Below are 18,495 nucleotides of genomic sequence, written 5' to 3'. Positions count from 1 at the left end.
GGTACTCCTTTTGAGGCCATTACCAAGCTGACAACCCACCAGCTGTCACTAATTGCACACTAATGGGGTTTGGTGGTCTGATGGTTTGTCTGTGAGGGGCGTTCCAGTTCGACACCGGAGGTCCTTGTGACTTGCCAAATCAAAGGGGACATTTAAAAAAGCATGTCATGTTATTCTGTTATATTACCTCTAACTGCACCTCTACAATAACGACTAATTTACAGGGCAATAAACTTGGAGACAAAGATTTCTTGTGTGTATAATTAATCATGGATTATTTCATATTCACCTGACATCACCTTGTATTGTTTAAAAAGATGGGAAAGATTGCTTTGTTGGAGGCAACTGCCATTATCATGCATGATATTTTCTGTTCCTTGTCATTGAAATCTTCGCAGGAGACAAGAAGGGCTCGTCTCTACCCTCTGTGTCAGCCAGCTCGCTAATAGATGTGAGAAGGTCATCTGGCATTAGTGGCAGAAGTACGTTAGCATTTGTGCTGAGCGTCTCTTGCCAGACTGTGTGCATGTTTGAAGGCGCTTGGACAAGCAGGCCCTTTCATGGTGATGAATGGCTTTTTTCAAGCGTTCTGCTCCCTAGTTATGAGAAGGGTGACCTGGTCATTGGACGACTTTATGAAGCTATAAAAAATGTATGTCAGTCTGCAGTCTCTAATGCCATCCCTAAACGGGGGAAGGGGGTGCAGGGGTAGCTGGAATGGTAAAAAGGCCATTTACCGTCACTCTAAATAGCTCTCCGGCTGCCCTTCTCCACTTATCTGACAATGTCCTTGTCGTCAAGACAATTTTTTATTCTCTTTTTTATTTTTCCCCATTTTTTATAGGTTACATTTGAATCAGGCCGAGACAAGCCAACCCCCCCCAAGATTTTACAGTTCAATAAGTCAACCAAGTTGTAATTAACGTAATCTCAGGTAATGTTGTATGTTGTATTGTAAAGTGCGTTCCTCAACCTACAACTTGTGCACGTTATTAAAGTTGATCCTGTTGTCATTAAACAATATATTATTTATCTGTTTTGTGTAAACCTTCACAAGGGGTCCCAAGAGTGTATAACACAGGTTAAGCAGTAATTCACACTAGTCTTGGTAGTTTGGGTAGCGATACAAGAGGTACAATTTGTTTTCCCCCAATCCACATGTGACATGGCTGGATCCCATTAATCACAAATGTCTCCTGTTTTAATAAATATGCAAATTTATATTAGTCAAATGGTGTTACAGCTTTTGTGTCATTAATAAATAATGAGCTGCTTTGTTGAATAGCTAAGGTGTTTATACACAAATTCTTTACAGTGACGAGCGCCAAGCGACTGTGTCAGTTTTACATTAAAGGTTTATGCTGTGCATGTGTGAGGACGTTTTAAGTTTTATGAAGGCTAAGCACTAAGCTTAACCTTGTTCATTGACACAGCATAATCAAAAGGATTTATACTGTATTTAACATTTAGTCAAAAGTAACCATTATGTAACTTTTGGTGCATAATATACATTTTCTAAACCCCACAAATAAAAATAAATCCAGACAGTACAGCTGATCTTATGTATACTGTGCAGCGAATGCATAGTGTCGATGCCCCTGGTGGGAGTAAGGTGCTCACATTGTGTCTCAGTTTGTTGTCAAAGTATTATATCTTGTGTCTCTTACATAGCACTTCTTTCCAATGCAATTAAATTACTCATAAACAAACTGTTTATTTGAAAGAAATGCAGCTAAGCCTAGAAAGCAAAGTATAAAGTGGACCCTCTGGTATCCAAATTATAACAGGAAGATTAAAAATAAAGGAATGTTTCCATTATCAGACTAGAGAGGCTAAAGTGAGATGTGGGGGGCTGAACTGCCTGACTCTGTCTCTTGGTGAGCAATCAATCATGGGCCGCTCTGCAGTCTCTTTGATCTGAAAACAGCTGTAATCTGTGGTCATTGTTGCTGGAGTAGATTGTTTGCCAAACTATTACCATAACTGTCAGCCCAAATCAGAGAAATAATCTCATGGTTCTGGACAGATGTGGTTCCTCTGCATTATTGATATGGTCATCTGAGAGAGAGGTGGAATTATAAAACATAGTTCTATTTACAAAGGGAGATTGGCTTGGTCCTTGAGAGTGAGTGAGTGGGACAGGCACCTCTGGAAAGTGAGATATAGCCAAGTTCAGGAGCGAAAAAACAAATTTCCCAGCTCTTTTAGGGTCAGCTCACCCCATGGGTCTACTTCCTCTCTAAAAATGAGTCACCGGAATACACAATGGACTGATTTCTGAGAAGTGCTTACGCCCATACACCTGTGTAAAGACATTAAAATATGTATGTATGTATTTTTTGTTACACTTTGCTTTTTGATAGTGTTTCATAACCCTTGTGACAAGTCCGGGCAGGCATTTACTCAAGCATTCATTGTTTAGCATAAGTGTTTCCCTCCATGTGTTTTGTGTATGCAGCCATTTTTGTCTCACTAAATGCAATTCAGGAGTGTAACAAAGAGGGAAAAAAAGACAGCGTTTGGCACGACATTGAATGTTTCCATTAGAGCACACGGTTGTGCCTCGTGAAGAGGTTGTGAACCTGAGCAACCAATCCATGTTTATTTAGCAGCCCTGCCAACTCAGTGGGGCTGGCTAAGTTTCAGTAAGTTAATGTGGCCAATGACAAAAATCCCACTTCTTTAAGTTACAGAGCCTTAAAGAGGCTAAACAGAAGGATGAGTGAGGTTGTTAACACAAATGCCTTAAGGTGGATGGGCATCTAATACACGCCAACTTACAGAAAGAAAGTAAAACAAAAAATGTAGTTGTTTACATTTCTGAAATCAGGAGCAATGCTTTAAATTGTAAATGTGGTATATGGTGTTGTAATGGTATAGGAATATGTAGCTTTATGTACTGAATGGTAAAAAGAAGAAAAAAAAGTCGGACAATGATATGCTTGCACTAACATGGGTGGTATCATGATTTTTTTCTACTGAAGCCAAATTACAAAATCATCTTTGCCACTTGCCAGACTTTCCTTTGTGGAAACATGTGGCCCTTGTTGGCAAAGGGCAAAATTTGGCAGGATCCCGAGAAAACGATTACAAGTACTGGCATATGGAAGAACAAATAGTTCCTCATTCAGTGCATCAGGTCTGTGCCATCTTCATGGACTAAAAAAGAGACATGATGGATGTCTAGCAGTGCACATTGGGCTGAGGCCAGGTAATGTTGATGTGCAGCAAGAGTACAATATGACCCTTCTCTGTAGTAAAAGCTAACAAAACCTGCTTACTGCCTGCTTACGGTTTCCGCAAATATTAATAGATGAGCAAATGTCTTCATTCAGGCTTATATTGTTATAATTTTTGTTTTTTTTAATGACTAAACCGAACAGTGTACTTTAGAAGTGCCACGCATAGATCAGCTTCTAAAAGCAGCCTACGGTAATCATTTGCAGATATCACTATTGAACCTTCTTGTTCCTTTTGTTGATACGGTCAAAGTCTATATGTAATATCAAATCATGACTCATTGCATCTGTTTCAGAAAAATAATATTTCAAATTAATTTTATAGTATGCTGTTATTGCAATCTCAAAATATCCTGTTTAGTATACAGAAAGATAAAACACAGATAATCTTCAGACCTAACGCCATTAAGAATGACGATGCTTTTTTTCACTATCTATACTTCTCTGTGGATGTACAGAAAAATTACTCGGGGTCAGTTACTATTTTACAAAACTGATTACTTAAAAAAAATCCAATAACTCGTGCTATCAAGCCTTAATACTACTGTGTAAAAGCAATACGATACAATCAGAAACAGTTTCAGTCGTGAACTCAGTGTCGACGCTGGACCACCTTAGAAGAACTAGGATTATATACAAGAACTGCTTTTTTTCATGGTAAACCTTTAAACATTTTTATTACTGTACATTCGATTGGCAACTGCACTGTTAACCGAGGTTTGTTACACTCATCATTATTAGTCTTCGCTGTTGTAGACTACACTAATACCACACTGTGCAGTAAATTCAGCTTCTATTTAAATAGGGACTTCTGTCTATTTCATATTCAGACCTAAATAGTTCATATCTCACCGTGCCTTTTCTAAAAATCGGTCTTCAGAGTGGACTCATCCTCATCACGCTTGTTGATCTTACTTATTTCTTCATCGCTGCAAAAATATAATCACCAGTCAGTGACAGAGGTACTGTGACCTCCTTCGATCCATAAATTACACCTGTTAGTTAACTCCCCCGTCATTTGTGAGTATACTCGGGCTTAAAGGTTAACAAAAGAGAAACAGGCCAAGCTCCGCTGCTGCTACAACAGATCAATGTCAAGTAAATAACCTTTTCTACCTTATTTCCTGACTCGTATTGATCTGTCTCTCCGTTCCCCATCTCTTTTCTGCACTCTGTTCCTTCACATGCCACCTCAGACTCGCCTTCATGTCTTTTACACCCTTTCATATTTTAAGACTTTAATATGTTTTTACACTGAAAAGCTTTGTCATCAGCTTTGTCTTCTTCCAAATATGCCTTTATGTTCATGGAAGACACAAAGAAGATTTAGACAGCTTTTGTTCTGTGGAATTGTTTTAACGTTTTGGTAGGGAGTGTTTCAAAAGAGTAGCCTCCCTAATTAATGAAATTATTTTCTATTTATTTAATTATTTTATAGTAGAATAGTTTGTAAAATTTAAAAAAAAAAAAAACATGCATAATTTATGCAAATTGATATTTTTATACACAGTGTGTCAACATATACATGTTTTGACATGTGATTTTTCACTGGGGACTTTATAACCATAAAATAGCCACATAGTTGTAATTTGGTTATAAGGCATATTTTATTTCATCAAAGTGATAGTGCCATAAAGCTTGCCAGTAGATCTTGTCAGTAGATGCTTTTCAAACTGACAAAAAGCTACAATCAAGGAATAGTTTAAAAAAATAAAGAAGACATTGGTGATTGCAGCTTTTCAAATGTAAAGATTTGTTGCTTTGACAGTAAATTATCAACTTTTGGATTTTTTTTAATCGAATATTATTGAACCAGTGCCGTTATTGGAATCCATTGTTTTTTGGGCAAACAGCAGCTGACTCAGGAGTAGTGTGTGGTTTAAGGATTAGCAAGACGATGAGTCTAAAACCTCTCTAGGAGCCTGCAGTGTTCATTACACCTTGCAAAACACAAGTGTGCGACTGAACAGCATACTGACAATTTTGCTGTTCTTAGCACTAAGCTTAGTTAAAGAGAAAAGGTCATCGGGTCATTAAAGTGAAATGGGTTAGTCCTCGTGGGAGCATATATTAGCTTCGAAAGGTCTTCCTCCAACCATTTTCATCTTTTTACAGCGCACCAAAAATCTGTGTTACAATAATCTTCTTGAAACCACGAACATAAAGGACATTTCTGTGAGATTTTACCTTTAATTTTTGATGCTGGTGAAGAATTTTTATGTAGTATTCATTAGACTGAGATATTCTAACGACATGTTAACATGTGTTTTAGCAGCCACTGGCAATTAAATAATTATGTAGTTAAACAATTGTCCAATTTAATGGCTTTTCACTGTATTTGCAGTATATCACAAAGAACGTCAATGTTTCCAATATTTAGAGTGAAAAAAAGAAGTTGCAATGTGACAGTTGTCATGTAAAAATGTGATTGGACAAACATAAACCTTTAAAATGATATAGCTTTAAAGATGAAGTTACCAAATTATCTTTTCAAAAAAAAATAATTACATATTTTTACCTTGTATTGGTAAAATTTGGTAAAGCTGTAGGCCTAAAGAGGAGAGAACTGGCTCATGACTGGATTGTTTTGGAGACGGCCGTTTTTCTTTATCAATACACCCTAAACTGTATCTCTGAACATAGGCACTATAGGTTAATGCATTGTGCTACAAGAACTCTCGTAGCGATTTGAGAACTCAAACTCAATGGGTGATTTTGTTGTTCTGATCACTCACTCCAGTAAAGCTGTGTAGACAATTCCATTGTCCATCATATCTCTTTCTTAGGAATAAGCGTATAATATGGATTCAGTTTTTAAATATCCAGTAACTAAATATTTGTCAGCTATGATACATGACAAAAAAAGCTTACGTAGTTACTCAGAAGACTAAACACAAAGGACCAAAAATAAAGAGCACCTGCTAGTGTCACATAAGGAACAGCACATTACTGGTGTTGAGTTGTTTAAAATGACTTTAGTGATGCTATATGATCCTCGTGACATAATATATCACAAAGACCACCAGTGTTGCCATTCTGTACAGTGAAACACAAGCTGCCTCTGCCTCTGCAATGTTCAAAACATATCAGTGACTCCAGTGTTTAAAAGTGTCTGGGCAGGAACTTTTTGAATGCTTCCTAAAAGTTTCTTGAATAGGAAAATCACTTTTATGTGTGCTTTTTAAACTATTCTCAAACTGTTAACAAACAAAAACTAAATAAGCCGTTTTTAGTAGGTAATCTCCATCCTGTTGTTTCACAGAAATGTTAGTCTCCTGTACAAAGGTCAGAAAACACTTCTGAAATAAAGGTTGGAAAGTGTTTAATTTAAACAAACTGTATTCTTCTTATTAGCAAAGATCACTGTGAGGAATTCCAATATTTGCATATTGTGATGATTGGTACGTCATAGATGTTTACATCTTTAATATAGCAACTTACTTAATAATTGATGCTGTTTAACGTCATACAAGAATATGTTATGTTTTCCTATACAAGTTTCAAAAACGCACCTCAGATGATGGCATTCATAAGAATACTTCAACACAACAACAATGGTTTTGGAAAATCTGACCTCATTGTAGAACTCCATTTATTGATACTCACTTTGCAGTGTTTTATACACTTGGCGAAGTATTTGTTGTTCACCAGTTTCAGCTGAAGAAGCTTTCTGCTAAGTGAAACCAGGCCCTCGGGTTTAAAAAAAAAAAAAAGATTGAAAAAGAAAAAGAAGTTCTCTGTGGTCCAAGGTCAGTGACCTGCTCTGTAGCTGTCTCTATTCCACCTCAGGGCACCTGCTAATGTCAGCCTTCTTTTAGATTCCCCAAATCGTGGCTTGCCACTGGTTATTTTCAGCCGCGATAAGTGATCCCAGTGACCCCAGAGGTCTGACACATTGCTTTTTTTTAGCTAGAAGTCAAATGCCATAGCATTGCCTCCGGATCAAAGCCTTCAAAGTCAAACTCTACTTAGGCATCCATTGAAATAAGAGCTCCAAGCCCAGTTAAGTGTGCAAAGCCAGACCAAGCTCATGGCTTGACTTTCACTCACGCTACAGCCAAGTGGTGGGCAATAATATGTAGATGTGCAAGCACATACACTGGATTTTTTTTCCTGCCATTTTTTTAACCTCTTAGTTTTTTTGCACTGGCTACAGATTGGTGGAAAATTAAAGAAAAAACCTGAACCCATGACCCCACTGTGAGAGGTCTGGTGGTTCTGGTTCACTGTTGGGTGCATTTTCACTTATTGTTTGGCTCCAATTGTTTCTTTAGAGGGAAGGGTCACTGTAAATCAATTTGAAATTACTTTGAGTGATCACCTTTATCCTGTGACAAAACATTTATGTCCTGATGCAAGTGGTCTTTGAACCCATCAGCGAGCCTGCTGACTTTTCTGGGGCCAGGAGGTATCTGGCCCGAGATTTTGCAGCTGCCGCCAGTCATTGTTTACAAATGCAGATACATTTAAAATAAAGCTAACAAAAAGCAAAAATCCTGTTATTACAGATACATGACATTCCCCTTTTGATTTCTAGAGAGACAGACAAACATAACTGATCAAAAGCCCATGAAGCAAAGCAACTACAAACAACAACCAGAACGCTTCCAGCACCTAAAATCTGGCCCAGGGCCTACAAATTCTGCTTAAAGAGAATGAAATCGAGGATCTGCTTATAAAGTTTACGTGAGGTTGAAAATATTCACATCCATGCTGCGTGGGGACCATTAAATGATGTGATGATGACATTCCGCTATGGTGGTCACAATTACCAGATCTCAACCTAATTTAAAACCTACACTGTAAACCCGAATAAGTTACCAGAACTCAAAAAAATTGAGGCAATCGATTGCCTCAATTTTTTTTAAAGTTGATCAACTCAAAAGTCAAATTTTTCCAGAACATAAAAGTTTAGATTACATGGTACTTGTATCTTTTGAGAACGGTCAACTCAAATATTTGCAGTTAATATGACTTAAAATTTCAAGTTTACAAATTCAAAGGAATAAGTTCACAGAACTTATAAAAAATAAGTACACAACCACAACATTTTTATGTTAACAAAACTCAAATGTTTATTAGTTTGTGTTGTCATTATTTTAAGTACACGTTAGTCAAATATGTTGACTACTTGATACTTAAAAACATGTGACCCGAAACTTAAAATTTTTGAGGCAATTGATTGTCTCAATTACACTGAGTATCGGTAACTTAATATGCAAAAGTCATAAACATCTGCCATTGAACAGTATCTTGCCTGCTCCCTTTTAGCACATTATGTTGAAATTAAATACATTTTTTTTTTTTTTAATTTAATAAATTAAAAATAATTAACAAAAACATTTATAAATTAAAATAAGTAGACCAAAAATTGTTTAGTCAGGAAAACTGTCAGAGTAATAAAAAATAATGCCAAATAATAATAAATAATATCAAAATGTGCTTTTGGCTCTCTGGCTAATATCTGAATAAGGCAACAGGGCAGCAATTTGAGTGAATTACAATGCTATTTGTTTTACATTAACCAGTATCAAACAGTGAAATTTAGGTCATCTTGCGCAGCCCACAATGTTTTAGAAATAGTATTACGAAAAACATTAAAACATACAAAACATTAGTGTTGCTTTGCATTATGTTAATGAGAACAAAGGCACGTTGTATAGTTTGGACCTATTGGCTGAACACCTGTAGAGTAATGCAATAACGTTTTGAGGCATTATTTAGATAAAAGGAGAGAACTTTGAACTAGCCTTTTATAATGCTTCACCCTGCATCCTTCTTTCAGATGAGTTCCTACATAACCAAGTCATTCTTGAGGGTCTGTAACCTGGGTGACAGTTTACCACTTTCTAGACCAAGTAAAATCTTTTGAGTAAATTCTAAAGTGTTGGTCAGGGCTTTGGGGTAGCTGAGGTGAAGTGCATAGATCAGTCCAAACATTACCAGGAAGGCTTCACCAAATCTGGGGAGACTGACCACGGCATCACTTTCAATGACGACAGAGATTTTCACAGGTTGGTAGTGAACTGGACTTGTCGTGTCATGGTCAGTGATGACAGTGAAGAGGGCCACTTCAACACCATCAAGCTCCAACTCATCAGATTCGTCCTGAATGAATGAAAAAGAGATACTAATCACAATCTAACCCAAGAAATACAACAGACGACATATAATTTCTCATTTTACCAACTCCCGTTGAGATCCAATACCTCTTTTACAAGGGAGACCTGGGTCTCACTGTAAGAGGTGAAAAACAGAAGATCCATGTTCTGCACACATAAATCAGCTAATTCACCAGACAATCAAGTGGTGTGAGATAGACTGAAACTAAGCTAAAGGAAATACACAGGAAAATGTTTTACTAAACATCTTATCACTTTCAACAAAACACCAATTCAGTTCATTCGTAGTGAGGAGACAGAAAAGACCATACATGGAAACCGTATGGGTAGACTAAACAAAGGTAAGTCCAAACAGTGCATCAAAATACATGTTTGTACTTTGATGCACTGTTTATATACACAGTAGTATCTGTTAGATACTTAAGGACACTCACAGTGCAGGTTCTGAAAAATCCAGAGACATCCTCACGCAGATAGACAGGAAGGGCGTGGAGAATGGTAGTGCGCTTGGTGTGGATATCATGGATTTCCTATTGCCAGATAAAAACAGAATTGTATATACTGGTGAGTTTACTGAACAACAACAACAACAGTCAAATCAGAACATATGTCCACAAATAACCTGTTCACATCTTTAATACAGTCAGACAAATAGCAAACACAAAGTGGACTAATAGCAAAATTCAAAAAGAGTACGAACATCACGCAGCAATGGAGCAAGTACAGCTGCATATCCATACTTACGGAGGTCTGTCACTTTTACCAGTATTGCTAGCTGTATAGCATGTAATGCTGATCGGTATTTTGGTGGTACATTAGCGAGGACCCAATATACAGCGCAAAGTTTGTGAATTTTGCGTGATGTGCCAAGTGGATTGGCAATTTCAAGCTCATCAATATATAGCTGGAGTGGTAGGATGAGATCCCCTGTTGACAGTAAGTCATTTTCAAGGAAATGAGAGCCATCAGAGCATGATGCATATTGACCAGATGCAGTATTTGGTTCAGTAATCTTCTTAAGAATGTCTGTGTTTTTAAACAACTCTTGAATCATTGAAAGGATAGGAACATACATGCTGGTATGTCCAGGTTGATCCAGCTGATACTCCACTGGCATTACACAAGGGTAGTTGCACTCAATAAAGGTTTTTCTGCGCTTGGTTGAACTCAACTCAGCACCTTTAGAGGTTGATGTAGACAGAACATTGCAGTCCATGACAGTGGCAACAACTTCACTCAGTGTAGGTTCTGCAATACTGTGACCGTTTCTCTGCAATATGTCACTAACTGCCTCTTTGATCAACGGCTCAGATAAGGAGAAGATCTGATTCAAGTGTTCTACTATTTCTTGAGTAGCCGTGTTTGAGACATGGAGGATAGCCTGCATCTTTAGGAATAAGGAAGACACATTTTTTTTAAGTTGATTTCTTAGACTGTCAGTGTCACACTGATCATCATTCCCCACTTCCGTGCTCTGGCCTGGGCATTCTTCATGCAAGTCACTAGCTACTTCAGAAATACTGGCTTGGAGATTATGGGGATCCTCACTGACAATATCACTTTGAAAGTCTGTTGCAAGACTTGCTTTGTGTGTTCTACTTTTATGGGAATTGAATGAAGAGTACACATTTGTGCTATACCTACAATCCTTATATGGGCATGTCACTGTTTCATGATTTTTCAAATGCTTTCTGAGATGATTGAAAAGGCCTGTTTCAGAAAAGGGTTGCTGAAATGTGCATAAAGGGCATTTAAATAACACAGGCCTCTGACTCTGCTCTGCACAACTGCTAATTTGTGCTGTATGATATCTTGACAAATGAGTACTCAGTGCATTAAGTGTCTGAAATGTACAAATGCAATCAGTGTAGAGGCATGGAAGAGGGCTGATTCGGGAATAGTGGCTGTGCTGCAGCCTGTAGTGTCTAAATAACTGTATTCTGGAGGTGAAGGAAGCTGCGCACAACTTACACTGCCAGATCATGTTGGAAACAAAACAGAACTCCTTATACTTACAACTTAATATAACAGTTAAGTTATATTAATAAGTGATAAATAATAACAATAAGTGAATTACTATTAGCTCACAAAGACATGGTCATGGACTACAGCTAACACTGCTTTAAAATGGCAACCTGTTTTCCTCAAAACAATTTGTTTTATATAAGAATCTATAGGTGGAAAATAGCATAAGTAAAGTTGGTTTAGTAGTTAGTTTAACATATTTTTAAGACAACTCGAGAGAGAGAGCGAGAGCGAGAGAGGTGATTGGTAGAAGAATTCACAAACAAAATGAATTACCTGGTATCTTTATCACATCCCCAGTTCTCTTCTTTGACGCTGTCTTAATTCTTGAAGCTGGAACAGAGAGATCCAAAGGCATAAACTGATGAACAATTTAAAAGCATCCAAACGGTGACAAATTATAAATACTTCCATTTATAATTTTTCCCTGTTAATGATCTTTTCATTTAATCCCCAAAGTGTGAATGCATCTCTAGTCAAGATACTAAAGCCATCGAGCAAATATTACAATACTGAAGACAAGCAGCAGCACTTGAACTTTAACGGCATGGTTAAATCAACAACAACGCCATTTCTACAAACTAAAGCCTTACTGATGAGAGGTTCCCCCAAACATATGTTATTTGAAATTATTTAATGTGCATACACAGTTAATGTCAAAAATGTCAGGCTCCTCATCACTGCTTCTCTCTCTGAACGATTCTGGTTGTTTTGATTGACAGGTTTGTTTTTTAGGACCTTAGTGATCCAAGAGTGCCAATTGGTTGGCAGAAGTTGATTGACAAGTGATTCCACTAATTAGGCAAAGTGAGAGGAGACAATGCGTGTGCCGTGCTCTTTCATTGGCCCTCTAACTCTGGCTTGTGAACAACGTGGCTGGTCAGAGCAGGTGTATTAGAAGGATGAGTTTCCTTATGGCGTAAAGTGACTGATATATATAAAAAACACCTATCGAGACCGTTGCTCAAACGCCTAATACACCTGCACCACTTATTCGCACATATAGTTTAAAATATAGCATTTCTAACAAGAAAACGGCTTGAAAGCACTCTCACTGCAGACAGGTATCTCCGCTGTGTAACTGCAGGGACAACGGGCTTGTTTGGACCCAACTATTCTGAGTCATGAGAGGGGGTTTCAAAATTTAGAGAGATTAAAACACTTTGTTTCATACTAGGCGACCGGGCGCCACCTCTAGAACAAGTAGTATCTAACTTTTTAAACAGCCTGCGACCCTCATTACAACAACTTAATGCTAGCTCTGCAAGCGCAAAGTTTCCTTCGGGGAGAGCAGCAAAGCACATAAAAAACACGGACCCGACATTTCTGCTATTCTTTTCGACACGCACCCAAAATACAACTAAATATTCGTATTTTAACAATAAACTAATATCAACATTGAAAACTTACTGTAAGTCCAGTGATGCTAGTTGCTGCCGTTAGGTCCAACTTTCTCCAGTCGTCCGTGTTGCCTCTTTGGTGCTGTTTCCCGCCCATATACCTTTACTTCTTCTGTGTTTCGTATTTTTTTCCAAATTGACCCTGTGCACGAGAAAATGCTAACTTCCTGGTTTGAGACCGGATGTGGGGTTGTACATTTCCGGTAGCTTTACTTTGCGGTCAATCACTACTGCGAAGATATACTCCAAAATCATGTCCAAACATCGAAAACGGAAAGATCGCGTTAAGTTACAAAGAGCAGAAGGTGAGAACACTCACCACTGTTGTGTCATAAAAAATCTAATGATCAATTTTGACGTTTAAAGAGTTTAGATCGATCAGTTGTTTACATCACTCAACACAAGCAGAACTGCATTACTGCATGCAGAAGACACATCGTCCACATTCAGAAGCACATCTATGTATAGTGACAGTTCTTATGATTTAAACAGGCAAATGTTCAGCATTCAAACTACAGGTGAAGAATAGTCAAACCAGATGTTTCCCGTTATGTCGATATCAGCTAGTCAAGTACACACCTACACAGCATGTTAACAAACCGTGAAAAAAAGCCACACAAAAAATGAATGATTGCTGGTAACGGTTTCTATACATTAGTATTTACGAAGGGTATGTTGTGACTTACCTTCAAAATTACAGCGGTCCCTCACTATAACTCGGTTCCCCTTTCACCTCGCTGTTTTGCGGATTTTTTAGTGCAAGTTATGCAAACTTTTTGCATATGCGGAAGTAGCATATGCTAACGTGCACATAGTCAATAGCGGTAAACGATCAGTGTATAATGCTCATTAGCGCCGCATTCCGCTTCGGAGGGTGAATCAGAGATTAACTCGGAATAAAAATTGATTCCTGCAGCTGCTCAACACTTACGGAAAAAATTTAAAAAATATATATAAGATACATTGATAAGACAATGAATATTAAAATAAATACATTTTGTCTTCCACTAATGCATTTAAGACAATTTGATTTTACTTATTTGGTGAAACACTTTGAGATTTTATTGTATTTTAGCATGTGCTACATAAATTAAGTTTATTATTAAATCCTACCTACTTGAAACAACAAAAATAACAGGACTGAACCATTCTTATATGTCCTAACTTAACTGTGTTACGTTGTGCTTAAGTTATGATTTTAAGTGATGCTTACTTAATATAGAAATAGTTCAATTCAATCAAAAAATATTAGTTTCATTTACTCAAAAAGAAGAACATGTTACACGAACTTGACATATTTAAGTTAACAGAACTTTTTTAAGACTTTGAGTATACACTACTTAATCTATTTAATTACTTTGAACATTCGGGTTTACAGTGTATGGTGGATTTTGCGCCATAGTTTTCCTACAGCACTCTCTATCACTAACATAGCATGAAATGATGCACCATCTTTTGGAAGAATGATGTTCTGTGGTAAATTTAAAATAAAGAAGAGAAATAAAGAAATAGAGCTAAGGTGCTTCAGCAATGTACTTTTTTGACTTTTTTTTGTTTGTCCTTTCTGTTATATTTTTTTATGCTCGAACTGTTTACACCAAGTCGGTTAGTTTCTAGCTTGATGTTCTGTTTTTAAAATTGTGATACTGCCAAAAAGGTTTTTCTTTCATACTTAAATATGACAGTTGTTTATATATTACGAAAGCAGGCGGGGATAGATATTGTAAGCTAGTCTGTTCCTTCCATTCTCTCATCTTATACCAGTCATGTCCACTTCCTTTTCCTGTTCCCGACATTACTGCACAACCCTTCCACAACCTGACAGGAAGCGGAGTCTGGCCTCTCAACAGATAATGTGACGCACACGTGTGCTAGCGGAAGACGTGGCCATGAGCCACAAAGGTCCACTCTGGGTCCCAGATTATGATAACACCAGGAAGCGCAGAAAGGAAGAGGTGTCTGCAGGAAGTTGGGAGGCCTGTGAAGGCCTTAGAGAGAATTATGGTTATCTTTCTGAGATGCCTGGGTGTCAGCTTGACTCGAACATGATGATCATGGAAAACGGGTGACACATTGTTTTTAATGGTGCAATTTTGAGTGGAAGGGTGTGGATGTGGGGGTGGTGGTCCAGTGCCGGTCGGTGTCTTGGCCTTTGCTTCTTTTTACAGTTTTTTTTATTCTAAAGCATGACCCTCTTTTATTAATCACAGACATAAAATTGACAAAGCAGAGACAACAGAAAGTGAGCCACTTGTAGTGCAGTAATACCGAAGAAAATTCTGTCCTTAAAAGCATATTCTCAGTGGAGGAAGCTCAAAATAAATGTTAGGGTTGGAAAGTCCAGATGGTCTTTAAGAGCATATTCCCCCGCCATAAGCACTCTTGATTTATGAGATTCTCTAATGGTATCTCTGTTCTGATCTGGCTTTCTTTCACCCTGCTCTCCTCTGAAGCTTTAAACTCATCAGGTTCTCTCAGCCCTGTAGTTAATCCTGAAGTACAAAGGAAGGTATGGCTGTAGAAAATTAGGGATTTTTCCTCCTGCTTTTTTTTCTGTACTCAAACTCCTGCTGTCTGATGAATGATAAACTGATGAGCTGACTTAATCCAGGAGAACTGCCCCCTGCTGCTTTACTTTACATTCCCCAAACATATGTAGTCCTGGAGGAAATTTGCCATGAAATTGAGAGGCGGATGTGAAGAATTCCTCACATGGCTATGAGCATGTATACTTGACCACCACCACCCCCACCACCCCTCCCCAGGCCAGCAAGTGACATTTGTACTTTTTGTTATCGAGTGAAAGTGTGCTGGCAACTCAAACATTAATTAAGGTTTGTTATTGTTTCAAAGCCCTCACATCATTCTTATAAGGTTAGAAAAAGGGTTTTGTTTTGCTTAGACACTGAAAGATGCCTTCAAGCACAAGAAATGAAAGTGCTTTTCTTGCCTAAACCTACCCACACACTCTCCTGTTGTGCAGGATATAAACTCCACCAACCTCTTGGTTCTGCCACAAAAACTTAAGTATGCTATAACAATATAACAAGCAGTGCAAAAAATCATTCCAATCGTCGCAAGATATCCCAGACAGCAATTTCAGTTCCCCTAAAATGTATTTAGTAATAGATTAATCCTATAAATATGCATTTTGTTCAATACAAGGTTGTGTTGTCACTGCCTGGATACATTAACATTCATACATAATACATTGTGTGTAATAAACTACATCTGAGCAGAGAGCAGGCCCTGCACATTTCAGAATTCATTCTGATGCTTCAATCAGCAGTCACATCATCAATAAACACTAGTGACCTGGTTCCACTGGCAGCCATACAGGCCCATGCCATAACATTACCTCCAGTGTTCATGATCATGACCTGTTTCTCTCCTTTTCCATATACATTCTTCCTCCTATCATTCTGGTACAAGTGAATCTTGATTTCTTCTGTCCGAAGAATTTTTTTTTTAACAGAGTTGTGCTGGCTGTTTTGGATATTTTTGGCAAAGTTTCTGGCAAAGTCTAATCTGGGCTTCCTGTTCTTGAATGTAACCAGTGTTTTGGGTCTTCTTGTAAACACTTGAGTGTAGACTTTGGCAATGATGTGCCCATCTCCTTGAGAGTTTTGTTGACGTGGTTAGATGCTGCAAAGTTGATTTTCTAAACCATGGAAAGAATTCTGTCATCATGCACTTTAGTTGTTTCCTGTGGTCTTTTAACATTGCTGAGCTGGCCAATGGATTCATTCTTTCCAAACATGTGCCTGACTGCTGATATTCATAAAGCTTTTGCAATCTAGTTGTATTTTGGTTTTTCAGTCTAATCATGACATTCCTCAGTTGTATCTACACCTCTTTGGTCGTCATGTTTAAAATGACAATGATAAGCTGTTAAATATACATGGAAAACTTTGAAATTAACTTCTGATTTTATGTCCATGTATCATGAAATCACAACAGAAGAAGCCTTACGTGGTCATGAAATTGGTTGCCAGCTAATTGTCCAATTAATTTTAAGCCTCTGAAAATGGGGGACTATCTATACCACTGTAATTCATAAGCAGTTTTTTTTGTTGGTAAAATGAAGGCTGAAAGTCTGCTGTTCATCCACATATTGATTGTTTGATGCAAAGTTGACTGTGGTGGTGTACACAGGCAAAACTACAGAAACTACAACAAATTATGGGCCTAACTGTATAAATAGGAGAGCCAAAATAATAGGAACGGATTTGCTATTCAGTATACTGATCTCTGTGTACAGCTTTCTAGTATCTGATCTCTGGGCGCTGATATTTTTTGGAAAAAAATTCACTCTTATCTTCAGGCTCGTGTGTTCACAGTACAGAAGCCCTCTAAAGTGTGGCATCACTTAGCATTTCAGTCTTCCTGTGGTCTCAGCACCAGCATAGAACTTTAGCCCCTGGCGGTACAGATGACAGTTTATTATGATCTCTCTGACAGGGTTTGCACCCTTGGGGGCTAGGAGCTCATACCCTCATGAACAACCACACTCCGGCACTGCCTACCACTCATGCATGCTTTCCTCCCTCATATTTAGCTCACTCTTCATGTAATTCTCAAAGAAAAGAGATACTGTTCCCATTTGGTCCTCTGTCTCCCCCTTGATACAATCTTTTTAGTCCAAAAAAAGAAAAAAAAAGAAATAATTTCACAGATAAAGTAAATGGTGTATAATGTTTTTTAGAGCTTGGTGGGGTCTTGCTTAGTCAGTACTGTTTATTTAGCAAAGTAATGTGTCAAAGATAAAAAAAAAAAAAAAAAAGTAAGACACACTAAAGCTTATTAAGCTTTTCTGCCATATTTGTGTTGAAAAATGTATTTTGTTTGTTCCTTAACACATATTCCTCTGTGTGTCTGGTCAGTGCCCTCTGCACAGCAGTTCAAAATCAACTGAAGAATTCCAAAGTGTTTGTAGATCATCAGTTAACACATTGACTTAACCTAGAGAGGTCATGGTGTTGTAGGGTCAGCCGAATATTATTGCCCTGTAATTATGTAGATTGTCCACTGCCTTTGTCTGTCTTTTTTTTTTCTTTTTTCTTCTTCTTCCTCTTTTTTTTACAATAACAGACCTTTGAAACCACCATGATCCTACTGTGGTTCAAATCTTTCCTAATTTGAAACAATGTAAGATACACACCTTTAACTACAGAAGCAAAAAGAAGCACTCCAGTCCAATAGGCCATTGGATTCACTGGGACATGAAAATAGAGCTAATACTACAGGAGGAATACATTTATTTAATCCTCAGCACCATTAACTTTTACAACCCTTTTCGAGTAACAGATAAGGGGCATGAATGAGCATGAGTGTGCAGTTTGGTTTGATGGTTTTCTAAAACAGTCAGTTCACTTTTGCACAGTGAAAAACCAACAAACAATTCAAAATGTCACTGACGGACATACTGTGCTTAGCACCTATTGTAAGGTTTATGCAACAGTTGCCCTAAATTAACAGTATTGGTAGCTACGAAAATCATTTTTTATGTTTCTCTAATAGTTTATCCACGAGTATGTGCAAGTTCTTTAACTGCAAAAATATTTTTAATGCTAACATTTTTGTTATGCGTGAATTTTCAAAATTACTGTTTTACAAAAAAAACGAAAATGATGGTAAAGCACATTTTAGTCATTATACTTGAAATAGGGTCTAACAATGTGAATTCAGTTCAGTGAAAACAGCCATTTT

The 18,495-nt window shown here is 37.6% G+C and overlaps 1 long non-coding RNA gene across 1 annotated transcript; it reads right to left on the bottom strand.

Moving 5' to 3' along the window:
• Positions 1 to 8,640: 8,640 nt before the first annotated feature.
• LOC146382591 (uncharacterized) lies at positions 8,641 to 13,494 on the bottom strand. The gene is made up of 4 exons (XR_014800607.1): positions 12,797 to 13,494; positions 11,663 to 11,719; positions 9,796 to 9,891; positions 8,641 to 9,347 (listed from the first exon to the last, which is right to left on the bottom strand). It is a non-coding gene; the product is annotated as an uncharacterized LOC146382591 (long non-coding RNA).
• Positions 13,495 to 18,495: the final 5,001 nt, after the last annotated feature.

This window comes from Perissodus microlepis, chromosome 7, assembly GCF_051167445.1.
Source record: "Perissodus microlepis isolate ML-2025 ecotype Zambia chromosome 7, ASM5116744v1, whole genome shotgun sequence".
Classification (NCBI taxonomy): domain Eukaryota; kingdom Metazoa; phylum Chordata; class Actinopteri; order Cichliformes; family Cichlidae; genus Perissodus; species Perissodus microlepis.
This window is presented reverse-complemented; position numbering and strand designations above follow the sequence as displayed.